This window comes from Perissodus microlepis, chromosome 17, assembly GCF_051167445.1.
Source record: "Perissodus microlepis isolate ML-2025 ecotype Zambia chromosome 17, ASM5116744v1, whole genome shotgun sequence".
In the NCBI taxonomy this organism is placed as follows: domain Eukaryota; kingdom Metazoa; phylum Chordata; class Actinopteri; order Cichliformes; family Cichlidae; genus Perissodus; species Perissodus microlepis.
Window position 1 is genome coordinate 3,266,693 of NC_140477.1, and position 19,244 is coordinate 3,285,936.

Below are 19,244 nucleotides of genomic sequence, written 5' to 3' on the forward strand. Positions count from 1 at the left end.
AGACATTGCTGGTATAACTTTGCTCTACATACTATCCTGGGTTTGTTTGTGGTCGCATCATGTTACAGTTTACATCCATGCATGTGCTTTTAAAGAAAACACTACTGAACCATGAGGTGATTTGAGTTGACAGGTAAATTTCTGCTAAATTATATTAACTTATCTTGCTTTGGTCATTCTTACCGTTGGTTGTCACTTTGTTCAAGTCCTATATCCAAAACAGGTGTGTGGGAGGGGCCGACCCAGCACTTCCTGTTTATATAGGGTCATGAGGTCATTGACGGCATCACTGGGTACAACCAAATGAAGGGTTTTTCCTTTTGTATAGCATTTTTTATTTTCTAAAGTATCATTTTGAGTTGAACTGTATTTTACTTTTCAAACCATTTAACTGTAACGAGTCTGTCAGTTGGATGAATAATCGTATTCCTGTCTCTTTGTTTACATCGTGGTTTTTGGGCTAACCTATTTCTTAATTGTAGAGACTAATGAGGTTCAGGTGTGTGTAAAACCTTTCAAAACGTGAGATTTTGACAACCAGGGTTGTTTTAAGAAATATAGTAATAAAGTACACTTAGAAGAAATGTGACCAGTCTGCTGATGCTGTCGACTTATCACTTTCCTTACCACTTGCTCTACACTCCCTCAAACAGCCCAAAAGTTTACTGCTTGATGTGAACTTAAATAAAACCACAAGAGCTTCTTATAACAATAAAACTGTCAGTTGCATTAAGCGTCGTGTAAAAAAGTAGCCTGTGGGGATTTTCTGCTTTTTAGCAGTATTTTTGAGCTTTATTCATTCTTACTTATTATCTTATCTCAGCTGGAGTATTATATAACCACTGAAATGTGTACTTTATGGAATTAGTCAATTCCATTTTATTATACTCACCATTTCACTGGTAGTAGCATAGTCTTGATCACAGCTTAAGTATAGCAATATTTTTCTCTATGCTTAAAAAAAGATGAAAAACGTATCCTGTTGCGTGGTGTTCAAAGTTCACCACGACCCCTCTTTATAGAGATAAAAAAAATGAAATCAATGTTTGGTCCTTTGCTACCACAGTCCACACCTTTTGATGCTCTCTGATACTTTTAGAACATTAATTGTTTTAATTGAAAAACACCTCCATCGTTCAACAGCCCCTCTGAAGGTCCTTCACTTAGTGGCCGATAATCACATGTTCTCAGTGTCGTGTCCTGATATTACAGTAGCGCAGCTTTCATGATGAGCCGCGCATCGATTTTACGTCCGGGAGGAAACAATAAGGAATTGATTAGAAAAGCCTCTTAGACCTTTTTTAAGTTCAGCTAATCGCGCAGGCTGCGTAACATGGTCACAAGCTGGTTTGCAGGCTCTGGCTGGTTGATGCTTGTGAAGCATTTGTGAGGTTAGGTAACAGTGCAGATACTGACAGGGCATAAGGCCATTCTTAACTTTTGGGGCAAGTACAGGTCAGATGCTCTCTCACTTTCTCCTCTTCTCTGTCCCGGTCTGACTATGTTACACAACCTCAACATTTATCGACATCTGAAAGGTTATGTTTGAGAGCTGAATATTGAGCCTTCCAAACGGAGAAAAAAAGCAAGACAACGATGGAGGGAGAAACGTTGCACTTATGCTCAGTTTAGCCGCTCAGAAAATATACAGCTAGACCTAAATGCTCTGATAATGATAATAATAATAATAATAATAATAATAAGTTTATTTGTATAACTCTTTTCAAAAAAGAGTTACAGAGTGTTTCACAGTTTGAATAAAAGCCACAAATTACAGATAACAATACATTTTCAAACCTACAGACATAAATAGACACAAAAATGTGGTTTTAAAATAATTTGATTCAGGTGACCCCATAGGTTGAGGAAGGCTGCTCCAAAGTTTAGGCACCACAAAAGCACAGTGGCCCCTGGTTTGAAAAGCCCCTGTGAAAAGTCCGTCACAGTTATGTTAGTTAGATATACAAGCAGAGGGCCTGTCACTGGTCAAACATGACACCAAGCTTCTTAGCAGATGATTTGATTGATGCTTTACTGTGGAGAGAGATGTGTCTCAAAAGTGTTACAAATGCATATGAACTTAGAACTTTCATTGTTGTTTGCACAAGTGTAAACTAAGATTTCCAAATGTGTGTGCTGATCTATGTGTAGCTTTTGCGTGTTATTTTACAAATGCGTATAGCCAAACCTAAATAAACACTGATTAAGCACAATTTTTTTTCATGAATAGGGTATTTTTCAAAAACTGTTTGGTGCATACAAATGTGTAAAAATACAGGGGAAAAATGTAACTTTTGCAGGACTACAATAACCTGTTAAGCTCCCAGCAGTTTTCTTAGCTTCCTGCTTGAAAATGAAATGCCCAAAATAAATGGAGTATTTCTCTGCAATTACAAACTCTGTGTGTACAGTCTTGGTATCAAAATAAAGCTAACACTTGTCAGATTTCATCAGAGATGTAAGCAGCACTGCAGTTGTTACTATGTCAAAGTTACTGTGACTCAAACATAGAAAAATTTGTTTTTTTTGCTTCCCTCGCCTAATTTTTAAAAGTATTTTATAGCATAGAACAGCTTTGGTTCACATTTAACTCCAGAAAAATCACGTAACTGCTCTTTTAACTGTTTGGTGTCATTGCTTTGTTTGGTGGCTGTAAAAATGGTTTATATGAAATTTTAGCTGAGATTCAGAGGTTTCTGTGGATACTACCCATGTCGGGATTTATATTTCTGACCCGTGTTATAACCGATGTCCTCCCATCTTTCGGTGCGTGGGTGTTTAAGAGGTTAAGGGACGGGGAGTCATCTAGGGGAACCTGTTAGGGATGAGGTGAGGGAGACAGGACAAGAGAAAAGCAATCCTTAGAGAAACTGTCATAACAAAACACTCAAACCTTAGTTTTACTAGACTTGAGATGCAGGGAAATTTAATACATTAAATTAGTAGTAGCAGAGAAGCATTCACCGAGGCAGGAGAGGTTATTAGGTTTAACAGAGACGTAGAGCTGTGAATCATCTGCATAGAACTGGTAGGCCATTCCTTGAAATCCATTCAGTACGTGAGTCTGTCTTTAAAAAGGGTCTTTTTCAATTAATTATTCATTTCAGGGCGATTAAAGGTTTAGAGGCCAGGTCGCTAATTCAACAAACCATTGGTGAATTTGAGTATCAGTTTTATTTCTGTTAATTAATGAATTCATTTATTTTCTAGTCATACTCTGAGTGATTATTTTCCATAGGTATTCCCTCAATAAACACTTCTTTTCTCCCCAATGGTCACTACTGCTGTGTTGGGTCAGACCCTTATTATAGCCTGCGATGATTACACCACATCAGGCTGACGATACGTCTGAAAAGGCTTTAAAACGCTTATTAGGCAGTCAAACACACAAGCATAAATGCACTTGTGCAAACACACACACACACACATCTGCAGTGTCTGCCTGACCTGCTCTCTGGAGTGTTTGCTCTGTCTGAAATCAAAGTGGGCTGTTGGTGCAGCATCAGAGTCAGTAGAGATTAAAGTGGAATGCCAGGTTTGGTTCGCTGCCAGGGGGCTACTTTGGAGCAGCTAAGCAGTAGCAGTTTGTTGTTAGAGGCCTCTTCTTCATGGTGAATCACTGACAGTCTGTATCACTGGCTGCACCCAAAGATTTCTGGAAAGAACTTTGATTATTCTGTGTGGACACCCTTCAGCAGACATATGCAGCAGCCAGAGGACCAATGGGAATTACAAAAAGCTAAACATTTCCTTCATGTCACTTGATAATGTCATTTTTGTGGCAAAAGGAACCACTAACCTTACTTGTTACTGTTTATACTCATCTATCCGGTTGGTCAAAGGCCTCTTAACTCCAAAGTTAGAGCACATGCTCAAACTGGAGGACAACTAAAGTAAGAACATCATCCTATGTCAGTTTTGCTTCTGAGATTTTCTTTTTTATTTATTCAGCCTTACAAACATGAACACACACCCCGCACCTCAACTCACCAAACAGACACCCACCAGGGAAAAATAGATTTCTTTTTGTGGGGGCTTTTTAGCCCTTACTGACACAGGACAGCGGAGAGAAGATAGAAAAGCTGGGTGAGAGAGCAGAGGGAAGACATGCAGTAAATAGTCTTGGGGCAGATTTGAAATCAGGTCTCTGCAACAGCCTCGCAGCATATGAGCTGCCTGCTTAGCCCAGTGAGTTATACCGGCACCCAAAAATTCATTTCTAATGACACTCGTAGGCCACATACCACATCAGCTGTGTAGCTGCAGCACACGGACATATGTGCAGTTCTGCTGTGGCTTTTAACCATCAGTCACACTAACAACACGCGCTCCACCCATGAAATTCAGGCTTCTGTACAAGTTGGATGACTCCATCTGTTGTTCTCTCACTCAGCAATTCATACACTAGTCTGTTAGTACAATTAACCACGCAGCAGGCCGTATTATTAGTGGAAAACACATTAGAGAAAACCAGCTCCGTGACTTGAATCAGCTGAGGCACAGCCTAGTGCACAGCTAGTGGCCACAGAGGCTTCTCACATCAGGTTCCTCGTACGTTAAAGCATTTACATTGCTTTGGATGCTGATGCAGTTTTGAGACATTCACTGGTTTTTGACAGTAGTCTGGAGCCAGGAAATGAATGTGACCAGTATGTAAAAGATGTCTTCTGTTTGCACAACAAGTTTGAGGGATGCTTAGCTTGTATTGATTGTTATTTACCATATTTTACGGACTATAATGCACACCGGATTATAAGGCGCACTGTCGATGAACGGGTCTGTTTTCATACATATATACACTTTTGACTATTGACATAAGAGCCTGAGTCATGGACCGGTGGAACCTGCAGAGACCACAGAATTACAGTCCTCGGTCTCCTTTTTAAAAGCAGGTTTGCTGTCCTTGAAATCGTCCACAAAATTTAAAGAGAGACATTTACTGAATTCATTTGTTCCCTGCATACTGATGCTGTTGTTATATATTTTATTATAGTTCAGGTACAGTTACAGTTTCCTTATAGCATATCTAGATGAGAGAAACAAGATGAGAGAAACTTTTTTTTTTACTCTTCCAATTACCTGAATAGTTTTTCTATTCCTGGTGTTGCATGTTGTCAATGAGAGGGCTGCTATGCATTCAGTCTGTGGTTGTGAGCGGAGCAGCTCCACTCACCTGCACCTCAGACTATATATTTGCAAGGCGACCCCGGTAGAAAAGACAAGCTAAAGAAGCAGCTCATTTAAGACAAAAGATGAAGTGAGAGGCTGAGCAAAGGTCCAGTTTATGAAAGAAGGTGATTATAGTGAACTGTGACACATGCAAAGTTAGCAGCATGATAGGCCCACTGATCACCACTGCTTTATTTACTACAGGGATTCTTTAATCATGGAGGTAGAATATCAGTAATTTCACATCCACTGTTTTTCTTCCAACTATCAAATTCAGGGTCAAGGGGAGCTGGAGCCTATCCTTAATAAAGACAAAAACAACCATTCACATTCCCACCTGTGGCAGACAACCCACTATGACCAAGCACCTGGCAACAGCGAGAAAGAAAAACTCCTGTTGAACAGGAAGAAACCTCCAATGGAAGCAGGCTCAGGGAGGAGCAGCCATCTGCTGTGAACAGTTGGGGGTGAGAGGAGGGCGACAGGACGAAAGACACATCTGTGGGTTGTGGGAGGAAGTCGGAAACCCAGCGAGAGCACAGGGAGACACGCGAGCTCCACACGTGGATCTTCTTGCTGTGAGGCAACGATGCTAACCGCTACACCACTGTGCCACAATGTTATGAATATAATTAACAATTTGACAAAAACAGTCAGCAAACACAGCATCAGGCCATCAGCCACGATGTTTTAGAGACAGCAAAAAACGATTCTAGCTTTAGTGTGGGCGTGTGAATGACAATATAGCTGCACATTTCCCTCAGTTGCTTTTTTATCTTTTATTGCGCTGCTTCAGATTTGACAGCCTTTTTGGTTTGTTTGTTTGTTTGTTTTTTGAGTTCTGCAGTGTCCCTGTCTGTGAGAAATCCTTGATAGCGTACAGCAACAGGCCTGCCACAAGTTATATTTCAGATAACATAATCAGTCTCATTGGGCTCTTTAGGTTTCAAAGCAGGAATAATGACGTACAGAAATTGCTTAATTAGGCGTATGATTGAGTATAAAACTGTAAATAAATTTTTATTTCTCCCCCTTACCATCGCAAGATAATTGGTTACCATTTTGTACAAATGAGTGCTCATTTAGGTAATGAGTTCTATGTCTAGGGAAGCTTTTACATTTGTCGTCGCTGAATAAAGCCTTCTCCTACTCTCACATTCAAGGCATTTTTCTGTTTCTCTGCCTGCCCCCAACAGGTTAATGCTGTGACAATAAACATGAACTCATTTTATTTCATGTCAAGGCAACAAAATCGTCTTTTTATTCCACCGAAAATCTTAAAGAAATTGGACTTATTCTCTGGAGTTCAACTATCTGAGCTGTAATCAACATCCCTTCAAACCAAACATCCCACATCTCATTTCAACAAACGATGCGCTAACAAATAATACACAGGGTGCAAATGCATTTACATATAAATTAAAGCCTAGACCCAGCCATGGACGCAGAAATGCTGTGTTATGAGTCAATAATTTAGACTAATGACTGCAATAATAGCAGTGATACTGTAAAACAATGTAAGTGGATGTCATTTGCATCTAGCATGTGTTCCTGACATCCCTGACAGACACCAGCATCAGTCTTTTGGTTTTTGTTTTTAACAGCTCGCAGAATCACGTTCAACACACGAGATGAGAGCTCATCTCATTTTTCGAGCTTATTATTGATCCCATATTTGAAAGTGTTATGTGGGGGGCTTGATTTTCCTTTATTTTTATCCCATCAGTGTTAGAAATGTGGCCGAGCTGCTTCTGATGTTCACACATCCCCCAAAATAAAATTGAAATAAGCTTGATTAGCCCAGAGTCACAGCTTTAAAAGTGTTTATTGCTTATGCTGGTACACTTACTATTTATAGGGACTGATGGTAATAACTTTGCATTTCTAAATCACCCAACATTTATATGCAAATAATATGTAATAGGTTATAAGCTTCAGATAAAACCCAAACCCTTAAATCCATCAGATGGAGGGCTGAGTTTTTAGCTAAACCCAGCAAGCCTTTTAAACCAGTTACCAACAGCCTAATAAATGCCTGTTATCGGGCTGTTGTAATAGGTCGATTGTACTAACAGGGACTAGAAAGAGAAACTATCCCTCTCTTCATTGGCTCTTTAAATTATAAAGTGTTGAAAGATCAGGCTCCATCATACCGCAGAGATGTCGCAGCATCATACCGTCCCAGTACAGCACTGCTGTCTCAGTCTGCTTGCTTGTGGTTCCTAAAGTAGAATCGGAGGCAAAGCCTTCAGCTATCAAACGCGTCTTCTGTGGAACCAGCTCCCAGTTTGGATTTGAGAGACAGTCACCATCTCTGCTCTTAAAATTAAACTTCAGACTTTTTGTTTAGGTGAAGCTCATAGTTATTGTTTAATCAAGTAACCCTGAATCATCCCTTAATTATGCTGCTGAGGCTGCTGTGGCACTGAGCATTGTTCTTTTCATTCCTCGTGTTTATATGTAATACTGCAGATGTTTAACTTTTGTCTTCACTCTCTCTTAATCCTATGTATTTTTCTCTCTGTGTGCTTCTTTTTTTGTCTTTTCTTCTTTTTCCTCTTCACCCTCCATACCTGGTTGTGGCCCCTCCCTGAGCCTGGTTCTGTCGAAGGTTTCTGCCTTTTGAAGGGAGTTTTTCCTCCCCACTGTCACCAAGTGCTTTCAGATGATTGTTGGGGTTTTCTCTTCGATATTGTAAAGTATTTACTTTATAATATAAAGCGCTTTGAGGCAACTCTAGGAATTGGTTCTATATAATTCTAAATATACATATTTATTTATTTATTTTTCTTTTAAGCACGCTTCATCTGTTCACTCCAGGGGAGCCGTTCCTTTTTTTTGGCCTTCAACTTGAGTTTTCAGCTCCATGGGTTCCCACTTGGGTTTTAAATAGCTTCTGTCAGCTGCATATAAAATTTGACAAGGTATAATTTTCTCACTGTTAAAATAATAAACTGTGCTTGTTTGTTTAAGCATTAGCTATTCCCTTGTTGTTTTTTTACGATCATCTTGATTAAATGCATGTGTCAAAGTGTAATTTTCTGCTCAGTTTAAAGCTATACTTCTGAGTTTACAGCTCAAATTTGTGATGTTTATTTTGTTTAGTTCTTTTAAAGCTTTTACAATTAATATACTTACATTAAGAATCATTCAGATTTTATTTATAAGGCCGTTACACATGCGTTCAACAATATGGTGTGCATATAGCTGGCATCGTTACAACACAGAGAAAATAAGTGACTGATACCAGAGTGGCCAAAGTATGTTTTGTCAGCTAAACAGGAGACACATTAGTGGTGTGAAATTCACAGTCTGTGTCACTCTTTTTTCCTTTTTGCTGCTCCTCTAATGAAACTGTAAGCTGAACTCTTGGGATCGCATGCCAAGTCAATTGATTGCAATTTTACTTCCCCAGCAGGCTAGTGTAGGTTTCTCCCACTGTGGGCAGGCTTGTGCATGATTAGGTTCGCTGTGATGTGGGGAAAAAAAGAAAAAAAGCCACAGATTCTGCTGGAGTCATATCAGAGGTGGCCTGCAGATGCCACACTGCAAATCTGAATGCACCTCTACTGCATCTGCTCTGCCCTCACAGCGCTTCAGTTCCCTCCTAATCTATGAAAAGGTTAATGTGTTTTCCGAAAGCAGCTGTGCGCTGCAATATTTTTCAAACTTTCTACACTGAGTTAAACCGGCTGACAGAAAATCAGATCCTGATCCCTACGAACCATATGCTGCAGCATATGTTTCATCGGCTTCATGATAACGCCAATACATTGTGCTTTGTTTTGATGCTGTCATCTTATCAGCCAGCCTTTTATATTCCCAGCACATGAGGAGTTATCCTTGACAAGTGTTTCTCTTAACTTGTTTAGCAAATTCAGTCCTCTTACTGGACAAATAAACATGAACTTTGAGACGGTTTCTTTTCCAGGAATGCATTTTTCCAGTTTCAGATGTGGTCATGTGACTATCATGTGAGAAATAGTGAGATCTGTGAGGTCTGAGAAAGACACAACATCTGTAAAACACGGTGTAGGTCCTGTCATGGTTTAGGCTGCTTTTCAGCCACGGCTGCTGAAGATTTTGTCAAAATTAAAAAGTACAGCACACAAATGTACTGTAAAATTTTTAATCAACCATGCAGTACCATCAGGAAAGCATCTGATTGTCAGTAGATTCCTCCATCAGCACGACAGTGATCTTAAATGCCAATGCAGTATAGCATACATGGATCGAAAAATACGTTATCGAAGACTGTCAGTCAGTGGGTTAGTCTCCCCAGAGTCCGGACTACATTATTGAAACCGTGTTGGGATCATCTCGACATAAAAGGGAGCCGACATCTAATGAAGCCTGGAGACTACTTAAAAAAAGGTCCAGGCTGTACTGAAGAACAAATGTTGTCATACCAAAAATGGACTTACTACACTTATACAAACTGTGTTTTTACCTTATATGCTGTCTTTCCATGTATGTTTACCTACCTACCTGTTCCTATTTCCCATATTCTTAGCAAAATATAAAGAAATTAAAAGAATTTGGCAGAGTATTGTAAATGTATACAAAAAAGTTGTGATTCATTCACCAATAGGACTATTTATTGTATAAAGTTCATATAAAGTACATATAAATTCCGTGCTATTTTTTATGTTTTTATTATTAAATTAATATTGTAGGGTCTTTTTCTTACAATATAAAGCAAATTAAGTGCTCGTGCTTTGGCACTATATAAATAATATCATACAAGAAATACACAAATTGTAGTTGTTATATAGTTATTTTGAAATAAGAAGTTGCTGTTAGCTAGTTTTGTTAGGATGCAAAAACAATATCTTTTTGTGTTGGATAGAATTTAAATCTGTAAAAGTTTTTTACTTTTTATCATTTTTCTTGAACTGCTTGAAATCGTGCATTAACACAAAGTTCAAGTGACGTCTTCATGTGGCACAAATATATTTAAAGGCAATATCAGGACACAGATTGATGCAAATACAGACCTATCTGTATTCATATAGCCTAAAATATTTCAACATGGGCAAAAAGGTCTTTTTGACTCTGTGAAAAAGTCCTTGGTTTCTTCTGTAAAGTGTGGATATGAGGGCGGCAGATCGATCCAAATATGGGTAGTATCAACACCAACGCAGGTATCAATATACTTGACAATACCCCATCAGATCAATGGGGTATTGCTGTGACCCTGCCGGGCAGGTTAGAGGTCAGAGTCCTGGTGAATACGATAGCTTGAGAACAAGAGGACGTAGGATTCTGAAAATTCATACCATAGGTGCATCTACTAGGAGGCTAAGAGGAGGCCCCAAGTATTTATTCATTTCTATTTTGTCATGTCAGTCACTGCGACTAAATAACTTTCAGCCTTGATAAAGTTTAAAAGGAGGATTTCATAAATCTCACTCCCCACAGTTGTTATGAACACATTATTTAGCTGTTTAACTGTTTGGTGTACTGGGCTGTAGATATGCTCGTTTCTCCACTAACGTTGGGCAGTTAGACGCTCTTTGGGTTGACTCAGGTGGTCACGGCAAGAACTGCAATTTTTTTTAGTTCCTTTTGGGGTATTTTTTCTAGCTTAAATTTATTTTAACATCAAAAGAAACTTCAAAAGAAACAAAGCTTGACGGAGCATTTCATCACATGATAAACCATTTTCCAACAAATTCCTTACGAGACATCCTTTAATCCACTTACTATCAACCCACTCCTCTCGGGTTGCCGTACTACCTACTGTATCAGATGGATTTCTCTTTTTTTTTCTTCTTTTGGGGAAGAAAGATGCTACTTCAGGAAATCATTTGTTTCCTCTTTGCAATCCAGCCCTCCATGGGACCTTCACATGCCCAGCAAAGGCAATCGTTAAGAGCCTCTTTTTTCTGCTGCCATTAAGGTCTAATATATCACTTGTGCAGTCAATTGTACTTGACAGGCAGCTTCTTGAACTTGAACTGGGTCATCTGCTGACAGATAACATAGCCTGTTTGTTCAATTTCCTCCTTTGCAACAGCATCGCTCTGAAGTGAGTTATTATAAATCACTGTGGATGCGTTCATCATGTATCTTGTCAGTGTTGGGGAGAGTGTCGCAGTGCTTTTGTGTTTGTGTTTGTGTGTGTGTGTGTGTGTGTGTGTGTGTGTGTTTGAAAAAGAGAGAGTGATAGCACGTGGAAAGGAGAAATGAGAGAGGACAAATAGGACAGGTAGCAACTTGAGGATGTGTTCAGTTTATGTCAGTTTGGGTTTGCACACGTTGGTGTTTATGTGAATATTTCAAGTCAGTTTGTGCAAAGAACTCATCCCTGTGTAGCTGTAACCTGTGCATGTGAGGGGCTCATGGCTGAATGTATATCTTTTGTTTTTTAGTGCATTCAGGCCTCTAGGTGTTCTTTTATCTGCAGCAGGTTTGGACTGGCTTTGGTGTACGAGCTTTAATGTGACACAGAGACAATAAAGACGTGACCTGCCCTCCCTCCCCCTTTCACCCCCACTCGAAAAGAGAGAGGTAATCGTCTGATGTGCACAGCCGGTGCAGGGGGAGGATGGCAGAGTACTTGGCAATGCTGTCCTCACTGTTCAGCTACACCGCGGGGGACACTGTTCTCCAAGTAAAATCAAAGCAACAATGTGCACGACTTCAATCCAGAACTAATAATCACTGGCATTTTCTTGTCAATAACTATGGCTCTTATCTACGAAGGGTTGTAGCACACCACACATTTTTACTGTGGAATTTAACAGAGGTGGCAAGAATACAGACATTCATTACCTAAATAGAAGAACAGATACTTGTGTGAAAAAATATGCTGGTAAAAGCCAAAGCACTGAAGTACATTTTTACTTTAGTAAAAGTGAAAAAAGTAGAAACTCTGAAATGTACTCGGAATAAGAAGTAAAAATAACCTTTTGGATGATATTTCCTTCGGTTTCTGTGCAAAGCTAACTGAACCTTATGCTATATTAATGTAAACTGATAATTAACATACATAAATATATTCTTTTTATTTTATTTGTTTGTTAATTATTTAATTATTTTATCATTACATATATAACATCATCATCATAGTAAATATTATTATTATTGGAATACAAATGTTATGTCAAATCCAGTCCATTTGAAACTACCGGCCACATCACGTCCTTTGCTGCTCTTCAGTAGAACATATAACTTATTTATTGTCATTGTCCAGTTGCCTGCACAGTGAAATTAGCTAGCAAGAACACAAAGGTGCAAGAAGGTGACAAGTTTCAAAACAACAATATAAGAAAAACTACATACGTATATGTATAAGTTACAAGAAACATTAGGGGGGGAGATGTATAAAAGGGCATCATAATATAATAAGTATGGGTAGAAGGGCTTTGGTCGTAAGTATATATGGTGGTAATGGTAATATAACAATTTAATTGTTTGCTTTTAAATTTGTACTGTAAATTAACTTTTAGCATCAGTGGAATATGTCAGAAAAAAAATAGCAAAACTGCAGCAATTTCATGTTCGTGATGAAGAGAAGCAGACAATTGTACCCTGGATGTTTCATCCATTGTCTGATTATTTATTAGAATAACTTCAACAGGTGAATGTTAAGGTCAACTTTAACCACAGCATATCGTTTGTGCCTGTCCACTTTGGTTTTCCAGCCCTGATTCCTTCTGTTTCGTAATCATGGGATGGACAGATTGATTCTTTTGGAATGACAGCATGTATCACATGATTCTGCACAGACACGGATTCAGTATCGTGTACTACAACTTCACTGGATGACAGAGACAAACAACTTCAATGATTCTTGGCCCTCATTAACTTGAGGCAGTAATTAACTTATATGCAGTCAATTATTTCTGCAGGTTATTAAAGCTTGGATACATATGCTTGGTATAAAGGGAATATTTACCAATCAACTTGATTCCATCAAATTCAATGTTCCACATTGTACATATGTTACAAAATTACATGGAAAAATTACAGGTAATCAAATTATTACATTTTGCATGTGGTTACCTGAGTTTTGAAATGTTTCAAAACGATGATGCACAATTACAGGCTAATGGTGAACCAACATTAGGAGCATTTGTCAGGTAAGCTGTCAATTACTGCCTTGGACACAAGACAGATGCCAACTGTCCATGTGCTTTGTGGTAAAACTGAAACGGTCACACTGGAGAGTTTCCTTCGAGGCCAAAGAGAAGGATGAATGATGGCATCGAGGTGGAAGTTCTGAAATGTTCTGAAAAAGCCACACAATACTTCGATTATTTTATGCCATGTACTGATTATGAAGTGGGTTAAGAATAAGGAACTTTACACACAGCTGCGTTCAATGACTGGGACATGCTGATATGTTGACTATTAATAATAACAACATGTATTAAATAATAATAGTATATCGTCGATTAACACTTGAAGTGAATATGTGTTCTTATTCCTCCAAGGTACCGTTCTGATTTCCATTCAGTGTGTTTACCAAACTTTGGCATCAGAGCAAAGTTGATCAAAGGTTTTTCAACCTTTTTTTTTAGCCTTTTTCTTTGAATTATTAACTCCACCATCACAGAAAGTGTTTTCAGAGAAACAACAAGCAATAAATGGTGCTAGATATTTTTTTAAACCAGGAGGCCAACTAACACATCACATCAGCATTTCAAAAGAGATGGCAAACCAAGCCACAACATGATCTCTAAAAAAAACATAAACTAGGGAGACAAAAACAAACCGGCTGTTCAGGAAATCAAAGCGGCCTTCATTTTTTTTCATTAGCTTCTCAGGTTCCTGCTACAAAGCTACCTGTACATCACAGTGATTGCGCCGGGCCGATGACGAACCAGACAGAAATGAGTCTTGACACTTTAAGTTGCGACTTGATCGGATTACGGCAGTTGGTACCATTAACGGATGGGCTGAGTGTCTGTCTTTCTACACTCAAGGCCTGGTCAGATTTAGTTGCCAGTGTCCATCATACAGAGACATATCGACAGGATCGCTGATGCCTCACTGAAATCTGCAGTATAAAGAATTACTCTCATCCTGTTTTTTGCGTTCAGCCTTTGGGTTTTTTCATTTTTAACACTTTTGGTTCGCTTCAGCTGGATTTTGGCAGATTTACCACTCAGTTATAGGTCTATAAAATGCTTAAAAATTGAATTTATGAACACTGATCACCATTAGGCTTGAATTATTAAGAAACAGTTCAAAGTAAAATAACATATTCGGGGTTCCACGGCATTCGGACTCACATTAAAGTAAGATAAGGTAACTTCTTTATCTTTTTATTGCTGGGTGGTTTGACAGTAGTGGGTAAGACTAAAATATGCATTTACTCTGTTACTGCCAGCTGTCCCTTCACTTCAGTGGTTCAGCTGCCCTGTGACAGTGCTGCCCCCAGTGCCCTGTTCCAGTTGTGAGGAAATCTGTTGCCTGAAGCTTGTCAAGGGCATAACTGCTCCCTGACATGCAGCTCCACAAACCTCTTTTTAACTTAGGTTGTTAAACATGTCAGAGGTAGAAAAAGTAGGAGCAACTTCAACAAAAAGTTCTTTTTAAATGCAATGGAAGCAAAATTAACTACGACCACGGGGAAGAAATGCCTTCCATCAGGTAAAATTTTATTACAAACGCACAGCACTAATTATGAGGACATGAAAAAGTCACCTTATTTATCTGATTGCTATGTTGGCTCTTCACTAAAGTCCATTTGCATGCTTTAAATTGGATCCCTTAATGAAGAGAGGTTCTTTCTGTGTTTCAGCGCCCGTTAAACCATGCTGATTGATGTCTGGTTTGGCGAGCGGTGGAAGAAAACAAAAGCGAGGGAGCTAATATGGCATGAAAAATGCAGAGTGGAGACAGACAAAGCAACGCACAAAGTGAAGTTACACCAGGGGTAATGTTATTAAATGATGGGTGTGCACATATGCCTATCTGTACCTGATGGTATTGTCTATATATACACTGACATTTCCAGTTATTGCACTGGTGTTGGATTGAGGATATCTGCAAAACTGAACACTTGAAACCCTGCAGCAACGTAGCATTGTGTTAGCATAAAGCTGCTGTAAATACCACAGAGGTGCTGCCACAGTGAAAAGTATCCATCCATCCATTTCTTAATAGCTTATCCATCCAGGATCAAGTCTCATAGTGGATTATGTTTTTCCTCATTTTATGTCTTATGTGTATATTGTTACAATACTGCATGGCCACATGGCCAAAGTTTCCAAGTAACATTTTGAGCCAAAAGCTCAGATTCTTACTGTTCTAAATGTTCAAATACACAGCTCTGTCTGCCAGCACTGAAGCCCCACCCACTTGCTGGTCAAACCTTCCATTTGCCAGTGGCAGCCAATAAGGGTAAAGTTGGCTTAAATGAAAGGCAGAGGGAGCTAAGTGTATGAACTCAAGGGCTACAGTCATACTTGTGGAACATACTGTACAGTAAATGGACAACAGCACTCAGCCACACCTCTGAATCTCTGAATTCAGGTGTTTTCGGTTCCACTGTCACAGGTGCAGGTAAAATCAAGCACCCAGCCATGCAGTCTTATTTGTGCAAGAATTGATTGTTCTCACTGTATTTTAGCGCAAAGTGCTGAGCTGTGGCACATCATGGGTAAAAGTCACAACCGCTGTGCCAACTCAATAACTGCAGACGTCTAAACCTCCTCTGGCATCAACATCAGCACCAAAACTGTGCACTGGGAACTTCATGGCTTTGGTTTCCATGGCCGAGCAGCTGCTGAAGGTGGCCCAGTACTTTTGTCCACAGAGTGTATAAGGACTATTTTTGAGCTGTGAATCACATCTCAGACACACCACAGCTCTAGCTGTCAGCACAGCAGCCCCCACCAAGCTATTTTTCTACAGTAATAAGGATGTTTCTCAAAAACAGGGGGAAAAAGCTTTGTTTTGGTTGTATAGGACTTTACATTTACTTGGTTTCCTAAAGAAGAATTTTTGTTTCAGAATGTGGATGAAGGGTGGTATTATTGTTAATGTTATTATGTAAAGATACTATAGCAGAGTTCAAGAATGGAAATATCTATGTGAAGAGCTTAATATATTAGGATGCTGTCATTTTTTTCTGGAAGTAGTTTGTGTATCTTATATTTTCAAGCCGTATTATTATAACCGGCTTCAGCTTTGTGAGCAAGAGTTTCTAGTGATAAATGACAAGCAACATTAGGTGTGCCCTCAATCTCTCTGTTCTATGTTTTAATAATGTAGTAGCTAATCTGGCTTTGAACCAGGATATTCATTCAAGCTTCAGACCTTCAAATATATAAAGAATATCCTTCCTGAATACAGTTTTATCATAACCAACAGAACTGATGGCCAGACCAAGTTATTAGTCAGTGTGTGTGTGTGTGGTTTCACAGTCCTCATCGCACTCTTCTTTTTTTTCGGTTTTTAAACAGATGACAACAGCAGAAACACTAATTTTGAGAATTCAAAACACGACTTGAAAAACCAGTGGATGATGTTACCATAACTGCATCCATCTTTTACACTGTCAGACTCAGAATAAATGATATTTATCATTAGCATATTTTTCAACAGGTAGGTTTTCTCTTGCTAATTGTTAGAGCAGAAGGTGAAGAAAGTACAGAAGTAAGAAAAGGCTTCACAGACAAGTTATATATATATATCCTATAATGCTGTTATTGCCTGCATCATATCGCTATTGTCTGTCTTCTGTCTTAAGGACATTGAGAGTGAAGAAAAAACTTGAACCTAATTCTCTTGTGTGTGCACGTACTTGGCCAACAAAGTCGATTCTGATTCTGAACAGGAGTCCACCAGCGTTTCTGGATTAGCATCTCTAGGAAATCACTTTGCTGATTAAACAACTATTTGCTCAATCCCACCTTCATTCTGCATATCACACACTGCTTAAGGCTTTTAATTCAAAAGTGATTTTTAAAAATTGATATATATTTGAGCTCATTTAAATATATGTTCTTCTAAGTTCACAACAAGCAGTTTTTATTGAATATTTGTTCTGTTCAAACATATGTTTTAATAGAATATGATGTATTACTTGTCCCGTCTTCCTTCCCTTTACCTCCAACTGCTCACAGGTTTCCCCTTCATGAGTCTGGTTGGAGGTTTCTGTCTGTTAAAAAGGTGTTTTTCCTTCCACAATCACCAAGTGGGTGTTCATAAGAGGTCATATGACTGTTGCTTTTTTCTGTTTTCTTTCTATTATTGTGGGGTCTTTATCCTACAGTATAATCTGTCTTGAGGCAAAAATTGTTGTGATTTGGTGCTATGAAAATAAAATTGAATTGAACTGAATTAAATTATTGTTTTATTGTTTATATTTTTAGCTAGAAACACAGTTTCACATGTAGCGGAGCTTTTCCATAGAGTGGTCTGGCTACTTCTACTAAAGCTTTACTAAAGAAAAACGTTTGAATGATTCTTCCATCAGTAGCTATTGTCATTTAATAGTAAATATTATGATGATTCCTAAAGAAGTATGCAGACAGAGTGCAGCAAGATGCAGGACCGAGACTATCAGCATATTTAATTGGAATTTTTTGAGATCAGAACAAAAACACATGAGAATAATATAACGGTTCTGAAAGTTTAATTAAAGCATTTATTATTATTTATTTACATATGTGCACAAGACATCACTAGTTGATGTATTAAAAGAGTTCTTGGTGAAAAGCTTTTATGAACCTGAAAAAAGCACGACAAAGAGACATTAAAACCGATTGGTTTGTGGATTAAAGTAACCCGTGCATCAGAAGAGACTTTAAGAAGTGCGGACGCATGTTAACACAAATCTCGCTCAAACAACACCAGCATAATATTAGCATGAATCAACTCCTGAAGATGAGTTATTGCCCAGATGCACAGCTACAGTCGTGTGTTGGAAACAAAGCACAGTTGCCCTTAAATTATTCATGAGATATAATAAGAGGACAGAGAGTTTGTCGATGAGCACGGGACTTAGTGAAAAGGGAGATGAGGAGATGGAACTCTATTACAAAGTGAGCATCTTTTAGTAAGATGGAAATTGGCAGCTAAAGAGTAAAGAAATTATGTTTCCATGTTGTCACAGAGGTAAAGCCTTTCAGAGTGGAGAAACATTTTCGGAGGAAGAGTGAGACCTCAGCTTTGGCTCGCTTTGAGGAAACAGTTTGTAGTGTAATGTTATTCGGGCCTGCGGACACGTCGAGTTCTGCCACAACAAAAGAAGACTTGTGTGAGAGGAGGAGAGAGGCGGCTTTCAAACAGCATATATTAAATGTCTTCTTTTGCTGCTTTCACCTCCTGTGTTTGCTGTCCTTTGAGTTTTTTTCACATCCCCAGGCTACGGCACTAACAAGGCTCACCGCTGTGGTCTTTGGTCACACTGTATTTACGTCACTGTCACATATTGCAAATAGACTGGAACCAACAGCAGCATCCTTACCTGAGCTTGAATCTGTTGAATCACACTTTTTACTTGTTTCCAGAGTATTCCAGTGTATGGTGCAGCACATGTGTCTAACAGTGCAGCTTAAAGACATAAATGGATGAGAAAAAAGAAAAAAAAAAAGCAAATAATGAAAATAATTTGCGTGAGTCTGGTGTAATCATATACATGTGCTAACTGGGTGTTAGCTACTGTGTCCAACACATTCACATAGGTTGCACTCCAGATGTCTATAATCCATCTATAATAGTCTGTGGCTCTGTTGCTGGAGTTTTTTACCAAAAAATCTATTTGCTTGTGAAAAAGGGCTTCTTCCTGTTCCTTCCTTTCACAATAAAATTCCTTGAAGTTGAACACACGAAAGGCCCAAACCCAACCTCGGGTGGCCAGCAGTAGGTACTCCTACTGCTGGTCCAAAGCCTGGATAAATGGAAAGGCTGAGCCAGGGTGGGTATTCAGTGCTAAAATCTGTGCCATCCATTAGGAAGTGAAGGATCAGCTGAAATATATTTGGTATTGAAACTGTCTTATTTCTTCTTATTTCTTCATACAAAATTAAGGGTTATGTACTGCTGTGAAAGGAAGAAAGTGGAAATGCAGACACTCATGCACGGAAATAAGAGAACAGCAGCTTTATTGTTGC